This window comes from Saimiri boliviensis, chromosome 4 (genome assembly GCF_048565385.1).
Source record: "Saimiri boliviensis isolate mSaiBol1 chromosome 4, mSaiBol1.pri, whole genome shotgun sequence".
Taxonomy (NCBI): Eukaryota; Metazoa; Chordata; class Mammalia; order Primates; family Cebidae; genus Saimiri; species Saimiri boliviensis.
Genome location: NC_133452.1, coordinates 112,508,240 through 112,529,513, shown reverse-complemented (window position 1 = coordinate 112,529,513; position 21,274 = coordinate 112,508,240). Strand labels below are relative to the sequence as shown.

The 21,274-nt window shown below is 36.6% G+C and overlaps 1 long non-coding RNA gene across 1 annotated transcript; it reads left to right on the top strand.

Moving 5' to 3' along the window:
* The first annotated feature begins 15,724 nt into the window (after nt 1-15,724).
* Nucleotides 15,725-20,827, top strand: LOC141584155 (uncharacterized). The gene is made up of 3 exons (XR_012517096.1): nt 15,725-15,818; nt 19,155-19,259; nt 20,699-20,827. It is a non-coding gene; the product is annotated as an uncharacterized LOC141584155 (long non-coding RNA).
* The last annotated feature ends 447 nt before the right edge of the window (nt 20,828-21,274 follow it).

Genomic DNA, 21,274 nt, shown 5'->3' with positions numbered 1-21,274 from the left:
TGTAAGGATTTTTCAGTAAAATGTTAAAATATCTGTAATGTGTTCTCAAAATTAAATAACTTACTAAGTTGTTTCAGTAGGTACGGTTTGCTAAGTATTCCTTTTCTAAAATCTGCCTCTTCCACGATCAACATGATTTATATGGAAGTGCTTCTTTCAATAGAGTGTAACGCTGACCCGTGGTCCAACTTGATTTAGGGTTTGTCCCAATTCTTGTTGAATCCCTTTCCAGGGTATCTTAATTCAGCCAAAAAAAACAAAAAAAGCTTGAGGTCATTATCTTCTCAGTGCCTTCAAAATAATGAAGTGTCAAATATGGAAATCATTGGCAACTGCATTTGCTACCATATGGATAAATTTGTCTTCCAATGAAAGAGGATAAAGTTCAACAATGAAGAGGAATGGTAACACATGAGAACTTGGTATAAAATGTGCCATTAGGCATTCGGCATTAGCCCAAATACATGTTTGCCTTTCCATAGTTTGGTATTGAACATTTTCTTGTATTCTATAAGCCAATCTATTTTGCTTTATTCTCATGCTGTGTGGGGGTGGTTTTCTGTCACTTGTAAATAAAAGAGTAATTACTACATATATTAAAAATAAATTATTTTTATTAGGTGAATTTTAAAATTCATTTTCAGTTTTATGCATTTCTTCTTAAACTCAAATGCCATTCTATCAACACTTCCTGTAACCTAATTATCTCATCAGTAAAACAAAGGAACTGGACACTGGTTTTCAATCCTGCTTTGGCTTATGGGGTCACCTAGAGAGGTTTTTGTTATTTTCTTTTTTTTTTACAAATTCCAGATCTCACTTTCCATACTTTTTCTTTTCCAAGTACCAAATCCTATCATCCTATGATTCAACATGAAAGGTTATTTAAAACATTAGGCTAACCTGAGAGTTATTATGGAGATGAAGATTTAAGAAAAACTGAATGAAATGAAATTAGATAATGAAATATATATGCATATAACTAATCTAATGTATCCATATTCCAGAAGATGCTAGTCAATTAAATATTAGATGTTATTGTCACTATTTATCACAATGAGAAGAAAGGAATAGAAGTATCTGAAGCAAAAGAAGAGTACAATAATACCAATGTAGAAACATAAGCTTTTGTAGTATTTAAAGAAAATCTTGCTGTATAAAGGCAAGAGTTTTTTAAAGACAATAATATTAAATTCAGTCATCTACAAAGAATTCAATAATTGTTTTCAAATGTCTATTTTCTCTTAGAGAACAACTATAAAACAAAGATAAGTAGCTCTTCCAGCAAGGCCTTCCAGACCTCCAGCTTAGTATAGATAACCTGAGAGTTAAACACAACCAGAGCTCACAGCCTTCTTTCCTCCCTCTTAGGGAAAGAAACAGAAGACACGTGTCCATTTCTCATTTTCATCCAAGTCTTAACCTCATCAAAAACTTATCTTCCAACAGTTTTTTAAATTTTTATAAATTGAGTCAATTAAACATTCAGAGCATCTAGATATAACACAATACCAGCTCCAAAAGAAAAGAAAAACTAATACAAATTCTGCCTTACTCTGAATTTAGGGGATAAAACATGTCCACACATTAAAAAGTGTAGATACCACAAATATGTGTGTATACATACATTTATATAATATATACACAGACATAAAGAGAGAGCTCATCTGATATAAAAATGTATGTGTATATAATCTTTATACCTTACCTAATACACACACACACACACACACACACACACACACACACACACATATTAGGTGAGCTATAAAGATAGTAAGATCACATATTAGAGCCATTATAACTGAAGAGCAAAAGTCCAGATTTGGAATCCAGGGTATTCACTTAATAACAGCTTATTTAGTCTCAACTTGCCTATTTTCAAAATGGGAATAATGATATTCATTTCAAAAAGCAGTTACAAAAATTAAACATGTTGATATGCAATATGAATATCATAATACCTAGAATACAGAAACCACTAAAAAAAGTAATTGTCTTAGTCAAGACTCTTGACGGCAAGTTTCAAAAAAAAGCTCAACTATTTTAAATATCTTTCCCAAGAACATTTTTTCAGCAAAATGACACAAGAACAGAAAACCAAACACCACATGTTCTCACTCATAAGTGGGTGTTGAACAGTTAGAACACATGGACACAGGGAGGGGAACATCGCACATCGGGGCCTGTCAGCAGGTTGTGGGGACTAAAGGAGGGGTAGCAGTGGGTGAGGGGATTGAAGAGGAAAAACATTAAGAGAAATACCTAATGTAGATGACGAGGGAGGAATACAGCAAACCACCATGGTATGTGTATACCTATGTAACAAACCTGCACAGTCTGTATAAGAATAATTTTTTTAAAAAAAGAAAGCTAATTGGGCATCAAGAAGCATAGAAATTAATAATTGGAACTCTAAGTAACCATTCTCATAATTGTTTCTCTTTTTCTTTTTCTCTCTGGTCACATAGCCACAGCACATGTAAACACGCACTTTGGAACCAGCAGAAAACTCATAATCACCCATCCAAATCCAGGTTAAATATGATTTGTTCTGTAAAGTGTTCACAAATGCTGCAGAATAGAATTAATTACCCTCCTCTTTTTGGTTCTATACATACATGCATACTGGTACATACTCTGTGAATCTGTGAAGGTCTAGCCTCTATGATAGTGGTAAGAGTGAGAGCCCCATAACCCATGACTACAGGGACAATCAGAGTCAGTTTGGTGCTTTCTACAAATGGTTTTCAAACTGCTATCTCTTCTATTTCTTAAAGTTCATAGTTGTCCTTTTTGGTTTCTAAAAATTATGTGCAGATGTTCTTGTTATCTATCACTATGTAACAAATAACAAGAATTAGTAGCTCAAAACAACAAATGTATTTCCAATCACAGTTTCTGTGGATCAGGAACTCAAGAAGATCTTAAATAGGAGGTTCTAACCCAGGGTGTCTCATGTGGTTGCAGTCAAATGTTGGCTGGAGCTGGACCAGGTGCCTGGGGATCTTTTTTCTAAACATTGTCCCAGAGCTTCTCCATGTGGGATCGTTCGGGCTTCCTTATTGCATGGTCTTCCCAGGACAACTGAATTGCTTATAAGGTAGTTTAGGGTTCTAGTGTTATTGCTACATAACAAGCTGCCCCAAGTGGCTTAAAACAACAAAAAGTATTTATTTACTTATGAATGCTTTCAAATTTCATGGTCTGAAATTTGAGCAGAACTAAGCATAGTGTCACCAAGTCACTCAATTAGAAATTGGAGAGTTCACTTTTAAGATGTCTTGTTCATGTGGCTGACACATTAGTATAGTGTATTGGCTGAAAACTCAGCTAACACCATGGAACCAGGATCCCAGAGTGAACGTTTTAATACATCTTTGGGGGCTTCCTTAAAGAATAATATTTGGATTCCAAGAGAATATCCTGCAAGAACAAGGGAATTTTATGGCATTTTAAAATCTAGTCTCAGAAATCACATAGCATCACCAATGCCACATTCCACTGGTTATAAAAAGTTGCTAAATATGCCAAAATTCAAGGGAAAGGAATTAAACTCCACCTCTGGACGGGAAAGTGACAAGGTTCGAAAAGAACGTGGGGAATGGGAAATTTTGTTGAGGACATCTTTGGAAAACACAATTTTTATCAGCATATTCCTAAGAACTGGAAAATGTGAAATCTTTGGTGTAGGATGTGTTGTAGAATTCAAAATTATTCAGCTATTAGAGAGGTTACATGGTATACGTACTTTTTCCTTTGTACACTCCACAGTAGATCTGGGAAGTAATTGCAATCAAACACATTAATACTTTCTGAATATGGTAGTCATTCTAAGTAAATATACATTACAAAGAGATGAGTGTCAGTTCAGATCACATTTTGCCACCAAATGAACTGGGCACATATATACAAAAACAAAACATTTTCAGAACTTTGTGGGATTTGGATTGATAAATACATGATTATATAACAAAAGTTACAATGCTTAGGAGAGATTAATATCTTGGTGTTTTCTCAGGTATCTGTATCTTTAAAAACTGTATTTAGTTTTTAATTATTTACTTTTAGGTCATCAATTTTCATGGAGTCTAATACCAGCCTGCAATGTTTACAGGCCAAGATGAACTAAAAGAAGGATATTAATTTAACCTCTCAAGATTTAACATCTCAAGATCTCCAAGATTTTAGGAAGGAAATCCAAAACCATGTCGGTAGTGACAATGAAAAGTGTCTTCTATCTATAAATAAAACAGAATATGAAGAAAAAACAATGGTGGTGTTAGAGAAAAGCAAGTCTCTTCCATTAACATTAATTCAACATAAATATGGTTTAGAAGTTTCTCAAGAGCAATTTGATGTTGTCAGTGCTCAGAGATCTTGCTCCTGCATAATTTAACCCCTTTAAAATGTTTAACATTTTAACATGAAAAATTTAATAACGATTAAATTTTTTTTTCTTCCACTATTTTTTTTTGGTTGTGCATTTCTTTTTTATTGCATTTTAGGTTTGGGGGTACATGTGAAGAACATGCAAGATTGTTGCATAGGTACACACCCAGCAGTGTGGTTTGCTGCCTTCCTTCCCCTCACCTGTATCTGGCATTTCTCCCCATGCTATCTCTTCCCACCTCCCCACCCACCCTGTCCCTCCCCCTTTTCCCCCCAATGGACCCCATTGTGTAGTGCTCCCCTCCCTGTGTCCATGTGTTCTCATTGTTCAACACCTGCCTATGAGTGAGAACATGCGGTGTTTGATTTTCTGCTCTTGTGTCAGTTTGCTAAGAATGATGGTTTCCAGGTTCATCCATGTGCCAACAAAGGATATGAACTCATCATTTTTGATGGCTGTGCAATACCTGACAAAAACAAGCAATAGGGAAAGGATTCCCTGTTTAATAAATGGTATTGGGAAAACTGGCTAGCCATGTGCAGAAAGCAGAAACAGGACCCCTTCCTGACACCTTACACCAAAATTAACTCCAGATGGATTAAAGACTTAAACATCAGACCTAACAGCATAAAAACCCTAGAAGAAAATCTAGGCAAAACCATTCAGGACATAGGTGTAGGCAAGGACTTCATGACCAAAACACCAAAAGCAATGGCAACAAAAGCCAAAATAGACAAATGGGACCTAATCAAACTCCACAGCTTCTGCACGGCAAAAGAAACAGTCAGTAGAGTGAATCGGCAACCAACAGAATGGGAAAAAATTTTTGCAGTCTACCCATCTGACAAGGGGCTGATAACCAGAATTTACAAAGAACTAAAACAGATCTACAAGAAAAAAACAAACAAGCCCATTCAAAAATGGGCGAAGGATATGAACAGACACTTTACAAAAGAAGACATACAGGAGGCCAGCAAACATATGAAAAACTGTTCATCATCACTGGTCATTAGAGAAATGCAAATCAAAACCACATTGAGATACCATCTCACACCAGTCAGAATGGCTATCATTGAAAAATCTGGAAACAACAGATGCTGGAGAGGATGTGGAGAAATAGGAACACTTTTACACTGTTGGTGGGAATGTAAATTAATTCAACCATTGTGGAAGACAGTGTGGCGACTCCTCAAGGACCTAAAAATAGAAATCCCATTTGACCCAGCAATCCCATTACTGGGTATATATCCAAAGGATTATGAATCATTCTACTATAAGGACACATGGACACGAATGTTCATTGCAGCACTGTTTACAATAGCAAAGACCTGGAACCAACCCAAATGCCCATCAATGATAGACTGGATAGGGAAAATGTGGTACATATACATGACAATTAAATTTTTCGATAAAATTTTAGATTTTTCTGCATGGTGCTCTATGATGCTATTTAACCTTGGCTTTAATTGGACATTGACTTTAACACCCAAACTTTCAGCATCTGACCAAAATGTGTATTTTGTTACCTCTTTAAAAGTTCAACATACAGAACTGTTACTCATTTACTTAAGTAATATTTGACTACAAAAGCAATGAAAGAACAAATTATGAGCTGGGCACGGTGGCTCAAGCCTGTAATCCCAGCACTTTGCGAGGCCGAGGTGGGTGGATCACGAGGTCGAGAGATCGAGACCAACCTGGTCAACATGGTGAAACCCCGTCTCTACTAAAAATACAAAAAAATAGCGGGGCATGTTGGCGCGTGCCTGTAATCCCAGCTACTCAGGAGGCTGAGGCAGGAGAATTGCTTGAACCCAGGAGGAGGAGGTTGCGGTGAGCCCAGATCGTGCCATTGCACTCCAGCCTGGGTAACAAGAGCGAAACTCTGTCTCAAAAAAAAAAAAAAAGAACAAATTATCACTTGATCTTTGATAATCAATAATGTACATTTTTCCAAAGACTTGTGTGATAGTACCTATGTTATAGTACTGTATGTTTTTCAATCAACTTCTCTTTAGGTAATTAAGGAGATTAAAAAATCATTACATTATAAAGTTTAGAGAAATTTTGCATGCTTAATCTCACCTCACTTTATGTACGGGATACCCAAAACACAGGGTAGCAAGTTGATTTGCCCAAGCAGCTTTTAATCAGTGTTACAGAAATTTTCTTCACTTCAGTTTTCTCCATAAACTCATGTTTCAAAAACCAAATTAAATGATAGTAGAAGCTCTGTGCTTGACTTCCACTCATTTTCACAAACTAAGAAAAAGAAATTATTTTTACAGTTTCTCCTCAACAAAATATTTCTTAACCTCTTTCTGATCAAATATTAGTAATATGTATAGTTTTCCTGATAAATAGATGATTTCTTAAGTAATATTATTCACTATGTTTAATTCAGCTGTTATATTAAGAAATAAACAGCTGAATAGAATATTCATTGTTAAAAGTTTATAAACTATAACAAAATAATACATAAAAGATTTTTTTTTGGTCAAAAGTGAGTCTATAAAGTTTTACGCAACTCAGATCTGACCTATACATCAGTAAAGTCTAAATAACAAACTAAATAACAACATTTACTTTCTTTTTTAAATCTAATTGAGAAAGTTTCTAATCATCACTCTTAACACTCCTGATGAATGCTTTTTGGGTGGTAAACTACTTGACTTTCATTTTAATAAAATGTATCTGCATTCAAATTTTATAATAATTTAATTTTCAGCATTTTTTTCCAGAAAGACTTCTACCTCCCCTAAACTTTATTTCCTCCTTTCCTCCACTACTTTAACAGAAAGAGGAAAAAAAGAAACAGAGCTGATTTAACATTTTTAACATTAACCTCAGCTATGTCTGTGAAGATGTGGAGTGATGTGATTTTGTTTCGAGGTTTTTCCTTTTTCCTTTTGGAATGTGAAACGTTAATTCATGCCTCCGTTTTGTCCAGACTTAAACACCCATTCTCTATTTTATATGTCTTGTAGGACCCACAGAGTCTGAGAATGTGACAGAAGAGCCCTTCCATGTCTGGGAATGCAACAAGGAACGTATTATATCTATTTTTAAATCTTCAAAATTCTTGTAGGAGCTGAAAGCTGAAATGCTACTTGGATTATCTCATTGTTGGACCTCACCTAAACCCAGTTATCCTTTCCCTCAAATTGTGTAATTGGATGTTGCTCCTGCCATTTATTTGCTCCCTGCAATATCGTCATAGACCACCATCACCTCCACATTCATTCTCCAACCACTGCTAGCTACCACAATACTCCAACTAAACGATAATCTGTGGCTGGAAAGAGTTAGGATACTTTTCTAAAAGACAAACTAAACTCCACTCAGCAGAGTAACTGAATGGTATCTTTGTGAGTGTGAATAGTTAAATAAGATCTAAAAGATACCACAGGAATGAAGATTAGCAGAATCCAATATGGCAGACAAACCAAGAGACTGGAGCCTCACACTTTGGAGAGACAATCTGAGTTTTTGTTCCGTTGAATGACATTCATACCTGAAAGATACCTGAAAATGTTAGGACCACAACATCTCCAGATGTATTTCCAATGGACTCTTCCTCTGAAATTCAGTTTAACTGAATATGTGTTTAATGATTACCTTCTATATGAAAGGCTTTATGTTTACTGACTTTTCTGTAGCAAAAACTATGATAGGCAATAGGAAGGTAGAGAAGTCATGCATTTTCCTTCCTTAAATAAGTCACAATTTAACAGTGATGACAGATGCTGGTATTACTAGGAAAAAGTAGCTGTGCTAGAAATATAGGCAGAAAGAGATGGAAATCCAGAAAAGGGACATCCATCCATCCTGAAGATAAAAGTGATACTTTCAGGAGAGATATTTGCATGGTAGATGACAATGGATGAATGACAAAAGGGATTGGGACATAAGGTGATTTTAGGCAAGGGAAACAAAAGAAACCACGAATTGGTGTGCTGGGAGCACATATGTAGGTGTGAGATGAGACGAGGCTGGGGAGATAATATCATGGAATAAAATTATGAAGGGTTCTATACTACCAGTCTGCAGAGTATGGATTTTACCTACAGGCAATGAAGAGCCATTGCACAATTTAGCCAAGGGACAGGAGAGATTTGCATTTAAAAAAATTCTGGAAGCAACAGAATGATGAGATAGATTTCTGAACTAAAGCGGTGGTCATGGAAATGAGAAGGAGGAATTTAGAGTTTAGTCATTTGAGAAACAAAAAAGGTATACAATGATCCTCATGTTGCATATTTATCTTAATACAGGGCATTTGCAAAAACAGATGAGTTAGAGAAATAAATTTGGTTTTGATGAAACTGAGTTTGAGAAATCTGAGAGATATCCAGGAAAGAGCCCTCAAGGGCTCATAGTCTGGGGAAGGTGGTTGGATGTGAACAAACATTAGAATGTGAGTGATACGGTTTGGCTGTGTTCCCACCCAAATCTCAACTTGAATTGTATCTTCCAGTATTTCAATGTGTTATGGGAGGGACCCAGGGGTCCGGTCTCTCTTGTGCTATTCTTGTGATAGTGAATAAGTCTCCTGAGATCTAACAGGTTTATCGGGGGTTTCCACTTCTGTTTCTTCCTGATTTTCTCTTGTCCCTGCCATGTAAGAAGTACCTTTCACCTCCAGCCATGAGTCTGAGGCCTCCCCAGCCATGTGGAAATATAAGTCTAATTAAACCTCTTTTTCTTCCCAGTCTCAGGTAGGTCTTTATTAGCAGCATGAAAACAGGCTAATACAGTGAGTACACAGTAAAGGCATAGACGGTGGTTGTTTAGAATATAGTTCACATTTCCTAGGAGACAGAGTCTTGCAGAGGCAATGTCTTAGAAAGTCTTTCACAGGAGAGGTGATATGTAAGAAAAGTCTTGAAGATCCTTTAATGTGAAAAGGAAAAAGAGGAAAAAAGTACTAAAGTACAGGATCATAAAGTTCCATATAGTGAGACTCTGGGTAGTTCAGTAGTACCAGATCACAGAACAGATCAAAAAAGAAGGAATGACCAACAATTACATAAGGCTTAGTTTTTATGTTTCTTTGCTTATTTTAAAACCAAGTGGTGAGTTTTAAAAATGAATTGGATTAAGTGAAGATTTCTTAACATCAGCATTATTGGCCTTTGGGCCCAGACAATCCTTACTGTGAGGACATGGGGCTGTCCTGTGTGCTAGAGGATCTTCATTGTTCATCACCATCCCTGGCCTTTACTCATTAGACACAAGTAACACACTTCCCCCTATTTGTGACAACCAAAAATGTCTCCAGACATTTCCAGTATCCCCCCTGGTAAGGCAAAACGACTCAGTTGAGAACTACTAGGTTAACTTATCCAAATTATTGGTTTCCCAAATCATATACAGAAAGTGATCATTAAAAGGACCATGTGTCTGTTCCACTTTTTAGTCATCTCATATTTTTGCACACTCATCAAAATTATATTAATATTTGAATCAGGGATCACTAGAACCACAGTTTTCTAATATCTGAACAAGACTTATATTTTGTCTCTCCTATAATTATCCCTACATAATTAAATTTTTCTCTATGCCTTTTTCTCTTTTTTATTTCTATCGTTTTATTTCTATTACTTTCCTTCTGCTTCCTATGGCAAACTTTACTTAACATTATTATAGTACCTTATAACTGTTCAGAGTTCTTTCACAAAGAGTTAGTCATTGTCAGTGGTTGTGAAGAAAGGGAAGTTTGGAAGTTTGTTATTGACTAAATCTGGAAATGAGAAAGAAAGAAAGAAGGTAATGTCATAGTAGCTAAGGAAATACCCTACACTGGGAAACTGAAGGGAGGAAGGAGAGTAGCCTTCTTAATAGACACACTCCTTTTTTCTCTCTCTCTCTTTCTTTGAGAAGCTTGTTAAGTCTGCAGAAATAGAATGATTCATTTTTATATATAATTGATATTCTGTAGATGTCTGTACTTATGCTAGCAGCGAAAATATAATGGGATGCATTGGAACAATGCTAAGGCCTCCCAGGGTTAATATTGCTACAAATCATTTAACAAAATATAAATGCAGAGCAGTAATACAGCCAGGTCACCAGGTAAATAAGTTCCATCCCTATCTTCTCAAATCTTTTGACACATTTCAACCTAAGAACATCAGTATCCTTTCATCTAAAAAATTGTTTGAAATATTTAATTTCAAGAAGAGACAAAGAAAGACCTTTTTGCCTTTCAAATAACTTATTTAGACATTGAGTAGTTAATGTTTTATTTAGAATGATTAATCATTCTGCAAGATTCATAAAATTCTTATGAGAGGGAAAAAAAAGACCTTTAAGTTGGAAAATTCCTCTCAAAGGAATTCTAAATGTTGCAAAGAAAATACTGGGCCAATTATTTTTTTTTTAATTCTCTCTGCATCATAGTGTATAACTCACATCTGGGTTGCAACAGAGAGGCTGTGACTGTTTATGGATCATCATTATCAGAGACAGAAAAATCTAACTGTAGTGAAGTGGGGCCCAGGATAACTGAAATCGCAAGCAGATCTCCCTGAAGGAAGCCCGTGAATCTGGCCTCCCATCTAAGCCAAAGAAATAGAGCCAGACCATGAAAGCATTTTTGTGTGAATGCACAGCTCCCTCCTGCAGAGGGCTGCCTCTAAGAACAGTGACTTCATAGTTAGTGCTTTCCCATCATTTTTGTCACCTTCTAGTCTGTTTCTGGAACAATTTTACAAGGTTAGACAAGATAAATGTCTTTCTGTTAACCTCCTTGTGAGCTGTAAAAAGCGTATTACAATCCTTTCACTGAAATGAAGGATTTATGGCTTCCTACTAGTAGTTTCGGTTTATGTTCTGAGCCTCAAGGCAAGATTTCAGAACCAGCCTCACTGCCCCCACAGTCTGTTCTTTCTACATATATTCCTACTGACCTTGCGGAAAATCCAGTGCTGCCTAACAGAAAGTACTTCCAGTTCTAGTGCCTGGGGAAAACAGCCAGACTGGGAGGTTGCGAGAGACCTCTGTGGGAAGACCTGGATGAGTTAGAAGTAGGCAGGGGAGAAGAGGGATTAGGGGGAAGATGTGAAAGAATTCAAAAGCATCGTGTCAAACAGCTAAGCATCCTGTCCAGTTGCTCTAAAGGCTCTTCTTTCTTCCTCCAGATATCCAAGAAATATTACATTAATTCGTTGTCTTTTCTTTTGAGCAAAAGTTTGAAGAGTTCAGCCGTGACAGACAGTAAGATAAATCAATGTCTAGAATTCTGACAGCACTGGTATAGAGGTGTTAGGAACAAGAATAAAATATAACAGTCATGCTGCCTATGGAGAATCTACCCACCTTTGATGGGTCCCCGGCATTGAATAGGCAGCTCTATTATTGCTTATTCAATTATATCTATGGTTTGCATAATGGTATGATCCTGATAATGTTATTCCATCAATAACAAGCTAAACAAGGTTTTTCTCTCAGTAAATGTGTTTCCTGGTAAGAAACAAAACAAAATCTCAATGTTCTTTCCATAAAATATCAAGAATCCAAAGAAAACTCTTTTTTTTTTTTTTTTTTTTTTTTTTTTTTTTTTTTTTTTTGAGACGGAGTTTCGCTCTTGTTACCCAGGCTGGAGTGCAATGGCACGATCTCGGCTCACTGCAACCTCCGCCTCCTGGGTTCAGGCAATTCTCCTGCCTCAGCCTCCTGAGTAGCTGGGATTATAGGCACGCGCCACCATGCCCAGCTAATTTTTTGTATTTTTAGTAGAGACGGGGTTTCACCATGTTGACCAGGTTGGTCTCGATCTCTCGACCTTGTGATCCACCCGCCTCGGCCTCCCAAAGTGCTGGGATTACAGGCTTGAGCCACCGCGCCCAGCCCAAAGAAAACTCTTAATTGACTCTGCACCCAATCCAATCGGAGTAATGGAATAGGTATCATCATTTCTTTTCCTTATGCAGAGTATCTAAGAACATTTTAAAGAATATCAGCATGTCCTGAAACACAAAGTGTTAATAGAAAGTGCTTGACAAATTTCTGATGGAATTTTATTTGCATTTATGGCTTATGATAGATTTGCTTTTTAATCTGGTGTTTATCATTTCTCCTAGAACTATAATTTTATCCTATTTGTCAAACACCAGATGTATAAAATCAAATTACTTCTACAAATATTATGTCTTTAAAAATTATATCTCATTGCAGTTTTAATTTGCTTTTTTGTAGTATTGGCAGTGAGATTGTGATTTTTTAAAATAGGTTTAAGAGCCATATCTAGTTCTTTTTCCCTCTGGTCATATTCCTTGTGCATTTCATTGTTTGAGTTTTTCTTTTTCCTTTTGTTTTGATTTGGAAGAACTGGTTATCTCATATACCAAGAAAGTTAACTATTTGTCTGTCTTAAACATCTGAAACACTTTTGCTCTCCTATTTTTTGTTTTGACTTTTTATGGTACATTTGCAAAACACAATTTTTTTAGTGATATGCTATTGAATTGCATATATTCCAATTGATAAACCAGATTTATCAATCCTTTATAGTCTCTAGACATTACACCATACTCACAAATACTTTCCCATATTTCAAGCATTTATTTTAATATTTTCTAATTTTTTTTAATTTAAATCTTGTATATATCTGCAATCTATTTTGGAGTGAGCTGCAACTTTCTAAGAAATCCAACTTTATATTTATCTAGATAACTACTCATTATGGAAAATCCTTCTTTTCTTCACCATCACTTTCACAATGTAAGACAATTTCTGTGTAATTATTCAACTAGATTTCATGGGTCTGCTTGTCGTTCATGCTCCAATATTCTGCTCATGTATTTGATAAACTTTCCTGAGTACTTACTATGTTCCAGGCACTGTTATTCTGTTTTGGGTACTAGAGATACAGCAATGTTAAAAAAAAAAGGGGGGGGGGGTTCATAATAATAGTAATGAAGAAGAATAGGAAGGTGGGAAAAGAGAAAAGGTAAAAGAAACAAGCCGTCTTGCTCCCTTGGGTTTGACTTTCTAGTGGATAGAGATGATAAAATAAATAAATAAAAACATATTAGATGATGATAATTGCTATGAATGTAGAGCAAAGCAGAAATCGGGGAGAGGGTGGACATTTTAACACGTTGGTTGGCAAAGGCTTCATTGACAAAGGGGCATTTGAGTAGACACCTGAAAGAGGTAAGAGAGTAAGTTATTGGATCTCTTGGAGAAGAAAATGAACAGTGAGTGATTGTATGTTAAGGGGCTGTATGGAAAATAATGCAGCTGGAGTAGAGTAAGCAAGGGAACATAAAAGGGAAGGACTTGAGAGGGATAGGAGAATTTGGAAGGTGCTGGGTCATGCAGTAAATTGTGGCATTTTTGGAGAGTTTTGAGCAAAGAAATTATATGTTTTATGCATTGAAAGCATTAATATGATTAGGGTGCTAAGAATAATTACACAGGATTAAAGTGCAGAAATTGAGCAACTACCTAGAAGATTAACAATAACAGAAGCTTAGATCTGGGTAGTAGGGATGAAAGTAGTAAGAAGTGGCAATAAAATTGTTCATGTATTTTGAAGGTAAAACCAATAGGTTTGGTTATTCTATTGAATGCTGGGTGCAATAAAAAGATAAATGTGAAAGAAACACAATGTTCAATCAAATAATTTAACAAATGGAATTGCCATTAAGTACATTGGGAGTACTATGGAAGAAGCAAGCTTAGAGAAATATCAGAATGGATTTTTAGCAATTCTCACGTCTGCACTACAGATGGGCAAATTAAAATGTTAAAAGCTACAGCCAATTAGGACTGTTCACAAACATTCCAGTCTTCTTTCCAGGCATCTGGTAGTATTAGTCTTCCCTAGTCAGCTTGAAGTTATGCATGTCCAAGTGACTAGCTATAGCCAATGAAAGTTAGTTACATGGAATATCCATCAACTGAAGCCTCCATCAACCTGAATCCCTGAAGAACTATACAAGCAAAGCTCTTCTATTGTCCTGTGTTAGACATGTAACTATAACAAGAAATATTTTTTAGTTAATCTATTTGAATTTTAATAAATTTTGTTTGGTTAAACCACTTAAATTTTAGAGATGTTTGTTAGTACAGCATATTCTTGAAAACTCTACCTGCAGTATACAGAATAACAAACATATTCTGATTGGTATAGAAATCAGAACCCAATGTGAAATATAGTCATAATACATAACATAAAACTATTAACACATAGAATTGCTTAGTAATCAAGTGGCACGCAACAAGGAAACTGTTATTGGAAGCTAGAAAGGTTATAATCAATAGTACTTTCGGTAAAACTCTTTCCTGTAGTGACTTGGAAGGAAGAAGATGTATCTAAAAAGCCTGAAGCTTTCATAAAACAGATCAGAAAATAATGTTAGCAATGGGTGCTGATTACTATCGGCTTCATTTGATAAGGTATTATGAAAAATAAATGAGTTCAGAAAAGAATTGGCTAACTTCAGCCACTTTCTTAGAAATAAAAATAGAATATCAAAAATACACATATGCACACAAAGCTGCTAATTTTCCTTTTTCAACTCGTCAAAGAAGAGCTTAAGAATGCCTTACAATGATAAGGCCAATTATAACTCAATAAGGATAAAATCAAGAGTATAGCTTTCAAACCCATTCTGATAACCTCTAGCTAGATTATGAAGGCAAGAAGAGCAAGAGAAACTAAAGACTTAATGCTTGCTTATTTCTTTCCATTGAAAACATGGTTTAGAGGAAAGAAAAAAAATCTAATAGGTCCCTAATTAACAGAGGGTGGAGATGGGGGGAAATTGAATAAACCTAATCAGTATGTCTAAAAATAAACTATGTGTGGTTCTTGACATACAAAATTGTATGTAATCTAACAGATATGATGATATGTTTTAATACAGTTATACTACCAAAGAGACCACATACGTAAACTGAAAAAGGTCAGTGACTTAAAATGATTTTAGGTCTCCAACCTTCCACGGTTATGAAGCAGACTGATAAAAGTCCTCAGTACTCAATGGCAGACAACTTTCCCAGTGTCTACTTGAGATTAAATCAAAGGGTAATGGAAAAGGAAGAATATTCTGAGCAGCAGAGCCCAGAACCATGGGGAATAGTGAATCAGAAGCCCTCCCAATTGGAAGAATTGGGGTCCTGTTAAGTTAACATTTGTCACTGTCAGTGTAGGCCTGGCTGGATTTCAGAATTGCTATGCACTGCTCTGTGTCTCACACTCTTCCCCTTACTTAACGAGGATTTTGTTGTTGTTGTTACGCTATCCCTCTCCTACCATTGTATAATAGGTGTATCAGAGATAGACGATTTTCATTTATTTTTACATGTCTGCAGACTAACAAGAGCCATGCCCAGGCCTGATAAAAAGATTATGGAGCACCATGCAGAGATCCTGGACTCGAAAATTGATTCAGTCACTGGATGGAACTTTTGGGTAAGAGGGAACCAAATATTTGGGGATCACAAAGGGCAGACTGTGGCAGTCACTAGGGCTATTTGCAAGGGTTCCCATTCTCCTTCCTGATACATGAAAGTGTTACACTTCAGTCTTTTTGAGGGTAGGCTTAGAAATATTGCACACTTTGACCGATAAAAAGTGATTTATGTCACTTCTAGGTAGAAGCTTTAATAAAGTGAGATTCCTCATTCATCTCTTCCTCTTTCTGCAATTATGAAAGTATATGACAAAATGGATCCTCCATTGTTTTCAGTTCTGGACTGACTATAATGAGCAGAGCCCTCCCACTAATCTGTGTTGGACTTATAAAGTGAGCAAGAAATAAACACTGTGTTAAGTCACTGAGATGTCGTAATTGCAACTGCAACATAACCTATCCTATCGTGACTCACGCAATGTTATTTTTGAGTGGAGTTTCTTTCAGAAGCCCAGAATTGACTGCTAGAGCCAAATACTAGACATAAAGTGACAGCAACTACCAGGCCCATATCCTGAAGCAAATCACAAATAACTAGAGCAACACACAGTCTTAAAACTTGAGCAGACTTGCCACCCAGGAAGGCTGGCTGCTGACTGAGGCAACAGTAGGTAATTCTGTAAACAGTTGGAAGAGCTGAAGCTGCAACCAGATCTCTCATGTCAAAAACTGTGGACTAGGAGGCCCCCATAGGGCCCTCTGAAAATACACACCTGCCTCTCCTCAGAGCCAGCACAGCAAGGCTAACACAGCAAGTCAGTGTTATTCACAGAAAGAGTGATGACTGACAGTAGTAGCCAGCTACAATGGTGATATAACATATTCTCCATCTTCTGCTCCCTGTTCCATTCACTGAAAGAGCTATACAGCTCTTTATAAGAAGAGAGAAGAGAGAGAAGAGTTATCCCTGGAGGATTTCAGGCCCAGCCTCCCTCCCCACAAGTGAAAAAGGAATAAAAGAGGAGATCATGATCACTCTCCATTTTATCTACTGGGGAAGGAGGAGGGGCTAAAGTTTTAACAGATAAGAAATTCAAGTCTTAAAATGGACTCACTTTAAACAAGCTAAAATGACCCAAGATCTGTCCAAGATGTCTAAGATGTTAATCTGTCCAAGATGTTAAGCTACTAAAAAAAAGAGAGATTCATCTGAGTATGGTTTCAGTAAGTGACTGAAGAAAAACAGAATGGTTTCATATTCACTTCCCACTGAGTTTAGACTGTTGAAGAAACCAGTCACAGCTGTGACCCTGTTGGAAAACTGTTGTACAAAGATGAATGGGATGCTGAAAAAGATGAATGTGAGAAAACGGATGTGAAAGAACTAGGTTTGAAAGCATGTTCAGAATGCTTTAAATCTCCTAAGAAAATAAAGAATGATACTCAAAATTTGAGAAAGAAAAGAAGGGATGAGTGCATTTTTGTTGCTCAAGATACACATTTCTCTCTAATTACTAGAAAAATACTAAAAATGGAGGAGCATGGAAATTGATTTTTGATGTTCTAATCTCAGATCCTGAATTTCCCAAAAGGAAATTTCTTTCTAAATAAAAAGAACATAAGAACATACAGTGACCAGGATGTCAGAGTACTCGGATGCGAAAACATCCCTATAGCTCCAAGCTTTAACGTGTCAGTTAAGACATCAGCTAATATGCTGGAGTAGAGAGTCGGAATGCAGTGTTCCTTTTGATGAAAAAAGTAAATTATCAATAATTGAGTTCATTTTCCAAGAATGATATTCTGGCCCTAAGAAACATATGAACTACGGCTAGGACATATTACCAAATACTTTAGGAATGGTGGGTAGCCAATGGACTGTCTTAGGACCAGATCTTAGTGATATTCATGCTGCCAAAGCCATTAGTGCTTTAGTGACTTTGAATGAATGTCTCAAGTAATCAAATAGACTTCTAGATGTGGTTGAACACCAGAGAGCAGGATATGTCAGCCTTTTGGATAAACACCAGGAGGCTGGTTGAAAAGATGTCTGTATATATAAACTATAACAATAGACTGATCCAGAGGGCTCTGGCTAGGGTACCTGCTATAGATAGAACGCTTGTGTCATGTGGGTAGAGCTTTCATGAATGAGACTAGTACCCTTATAAGGGGCTGAAAAGAACAGAATTCTTTTTGTCATATGAGGACATAGCAAAAAGATGGCTGTCTGTGAACCCAAAACCCATGCCCTCACTGGCCATGGAATCTCCAAGTGTCTTGATCTCAGACTTTACAGTCTCCAGAACTGTGAGAAATAAATTTATGTTGTCTATATGCCAGCCAATCTATAGTAGCTTGTCACAGCAGCCTGAAAAGTCTAAGATAGCACATTTAGACTCAGGAAATGGGGAGCAATCTCTTTAAAATAAGAGTAGGAGTGCAATGTTTGGCAACTTACTTTGCTCTGAGATCAATCTGCCTAAAATCTGACACTTCTTTCAACTACTAATGCTAACAAAGGAAAGAACAGAGAAAGACAGTTATGGCTCACATCAAGATTTAAGAAACAGGTGTCAAATGGATTTCAGGGGAACTGGCCTGGTGTTTGTAGAGCAAACAAGGCATTATCAGAACAGGTAAAAAGCCAAGACAGCCACTTTGTCAGATTTGGGGAAGGCTGGTATAAACTCCTTTCCTGAGACTCCTTCCAAAATACACTGTATAAACAAGTATGCTCACTCATATGTACAAATGAGCAAGTCCATCAAGCTGCCTACTATGTGACTGGCATTATGCAAAGCTACAAGGATTTACAGGAGGAGGTCTAAGTCAATAGTGGGCTACAAATAACACTGTACAACCACAAAACAGAAGGATTCAGAAATACCTATAGGAAGTTAGAGAAGGGCAAGTACCCAGCTTTGCCTGCGGGAAAGGTACACATTTTGTGGCAGGCTATACGCATCAACGTGACATCATCAAAGCATGAGAAAGTGTAAAAGCAAAGGCAGGCCTGTGGACTTTGAGAACTGCAAACCAGTTAGGGAGATAAATTGTCTGGTCCCACAAGAAAACAGTCTCTCATCCTGTTAGGAAAGAGGAAAAACTTGAAACTCTCCCTGGTGATGGAAACTTGGTAGACGAGGGGTTGTCTGTGATCTGACAGCGCCAGCCTCTCCCGGGTACAGGAAGAGCCTGCAGCGCTCACAGCCTGGATTCCTTTATCCAAGAAACCCATGTAGAAATGCCGCGTGTTATAAAATAAGAGAGTTTTCTTAGCCAAGTTGTTTACACTTAGGCTGTTGAAGAAGTGAATGATATTTTATAAATTCTGGTTGGAAGATCAGCCCAAACTGCTGTTCAAAACTAAATCCTACGTGGCTTTCTTTAAGGCAAAGAGAGCTTCTCAGTGTCTGGTGAAGCTGCAGATGCCTTGAGCAGTTCAACCACGGGAAAGGGAAGAGCTCAGAGGATCCCTGGCCAAGTCTTCTGACCAGGTAAATTCCTAGAACTTCTGTCAAGGCCTCTGAAAGAATAGAACCTTCTCGGAAAGGGAAAACTAAGGTTAAACTGCCCACCAATAAAGCATGGAGGATAAAAGCCCTATGAAGTTAGAGTAACACAAAATATTAAAATATGACTTTTCTCCCACCTGAGTTTCATAGAGCAAATTCACATTTAAATATACATATATCGCATAAATATACCTCCAATCAAAGACTACTCTTTGCTACAAAAATATTTCTCTAATACTTGTAAAATGTGGATTTAAAGAGACAAAAATCTCTGCAAAATTTTGCTGCTAAAACTGTGCTGTTAATGACTAGTTCACATATCACCTCAACTGAAAGAGGCATCCTAATGGATCAGATAACAACAAATACCTCTTGAAACAACAAGTATTGGAGTTGCCTGAGGCGCAACATAGTTGCACTTATTACTCCAAATTCCATAATTTAAATGCCATCTATACATTCTGCTGACTTCTAGCCTCACTCCTGAGCTCAGTACATCCAATTGCCTACTTGATATCTCCACTTAACATCCAAGGGTCAAACTTGGCATGCACAAATATCCTGCCCACTTGAATTCATCACCTTAACTAATGAGATGTCCATTACTCAGTACAAGGAAGAATATTAGGAATCACTTTTGATGGTGCCTGATCATTCATGCTCCATAAAAAGTCTATCCCAGTACTGTTGGCTGCGGACACAAGATAAATGTCAATTTCATCCACGTTTCCCCAGTTCACTGTCTCATCCTAGTCCCCAACTACCTGTCCCTCCTCTGGACCACAGCAACAACCTCCTAATGTGCTTCTCTTCTTCCTCATCTGCTGCTTTGTAACATCATCCAGTATGTGCCTACCACATAATGTTTTCTTTCAGTTCCTCTGGGTTTTTACTTCTTTTTACTATCTTCTAATAATACTTTTCATTCTTATCATCCTCTGCCTAAGTTCTACTTTGAATTACAGAAGTATCACATGCCCAGAGAGATCCCAAAAGACTCCTAATCTAGACTAGATTCCCGTCATATTACGGTCTCTGAAAAACCCCAGTGAATTCCCTTCACAGCATTTATCCAAGTTTATCTGTTTACTTTTTTTCCATTATATCCCACCTTCTGTGTTACTTCATCGTGGTGTTAACAAAGTGCTCAATAAATATTTATTGCATAAAGGAGATAATACTGCTCCTCCTAGAGATCAACCCGGAAGAATGCTGCAAGGGAATTTAGAAACTGTCTATTCCAACCCCCTCATTTTAGGGGTATGGAAATCAGCAGCTATCAAGTGCCCCCCTCAAGATTATGCAAATGGCCAAGTAACAAAACCAGAATTTCTGATTTTTAGCCTTTTCATCTCCTATAATGCCATTTAAGAGTAATGAATTTCAAACATTAATTTAACACTCATTCACTTTTTTTTCAGCCATGAATTGAGTGCCCACCATACTGACACTCAGACCACAATGAAGAAGATAACCACTGACCCTGCAGAACTTTTAGCTAATGAAAACAAGTTCCTGAGTATCCACGTAATCTTGGATGCTCAGCATTATTATCAGGATTCATTAATTAATATTTCATAGGAATTTAAGAACATTTTCTCAAGGAAAATTTTATTATTCTTATTGAATTCAGGAAAATATTTCTTACTAAGTTTAGTGATATAAAACTACATGAAAGTAAAAGTACCTTATTAAGACAAATAGCAAAGTTCATTTTTAATGTCTTTACCCTACAAATCAACAAAAACTTAACAGTGAAAAGAGGAATATTGATCAATTACTTGAATGTTTTATTAAATTCAAATCTTTGGTATCATAGTGAAAAGTATTTAGTGTTTGGATGGTTTAATTTGTCTTTATCTGCATGGGTTTTTTGCTATTATTTACTTTAGTTTTTGGTTTGGGGTTTTTAATTTTTATTATTATTTTTTATTTTTGGTAAAGTCATCATGTTCTCTCTTGGTCTTCTGTTTTCAACCATCAAGTTGCCAATTCAA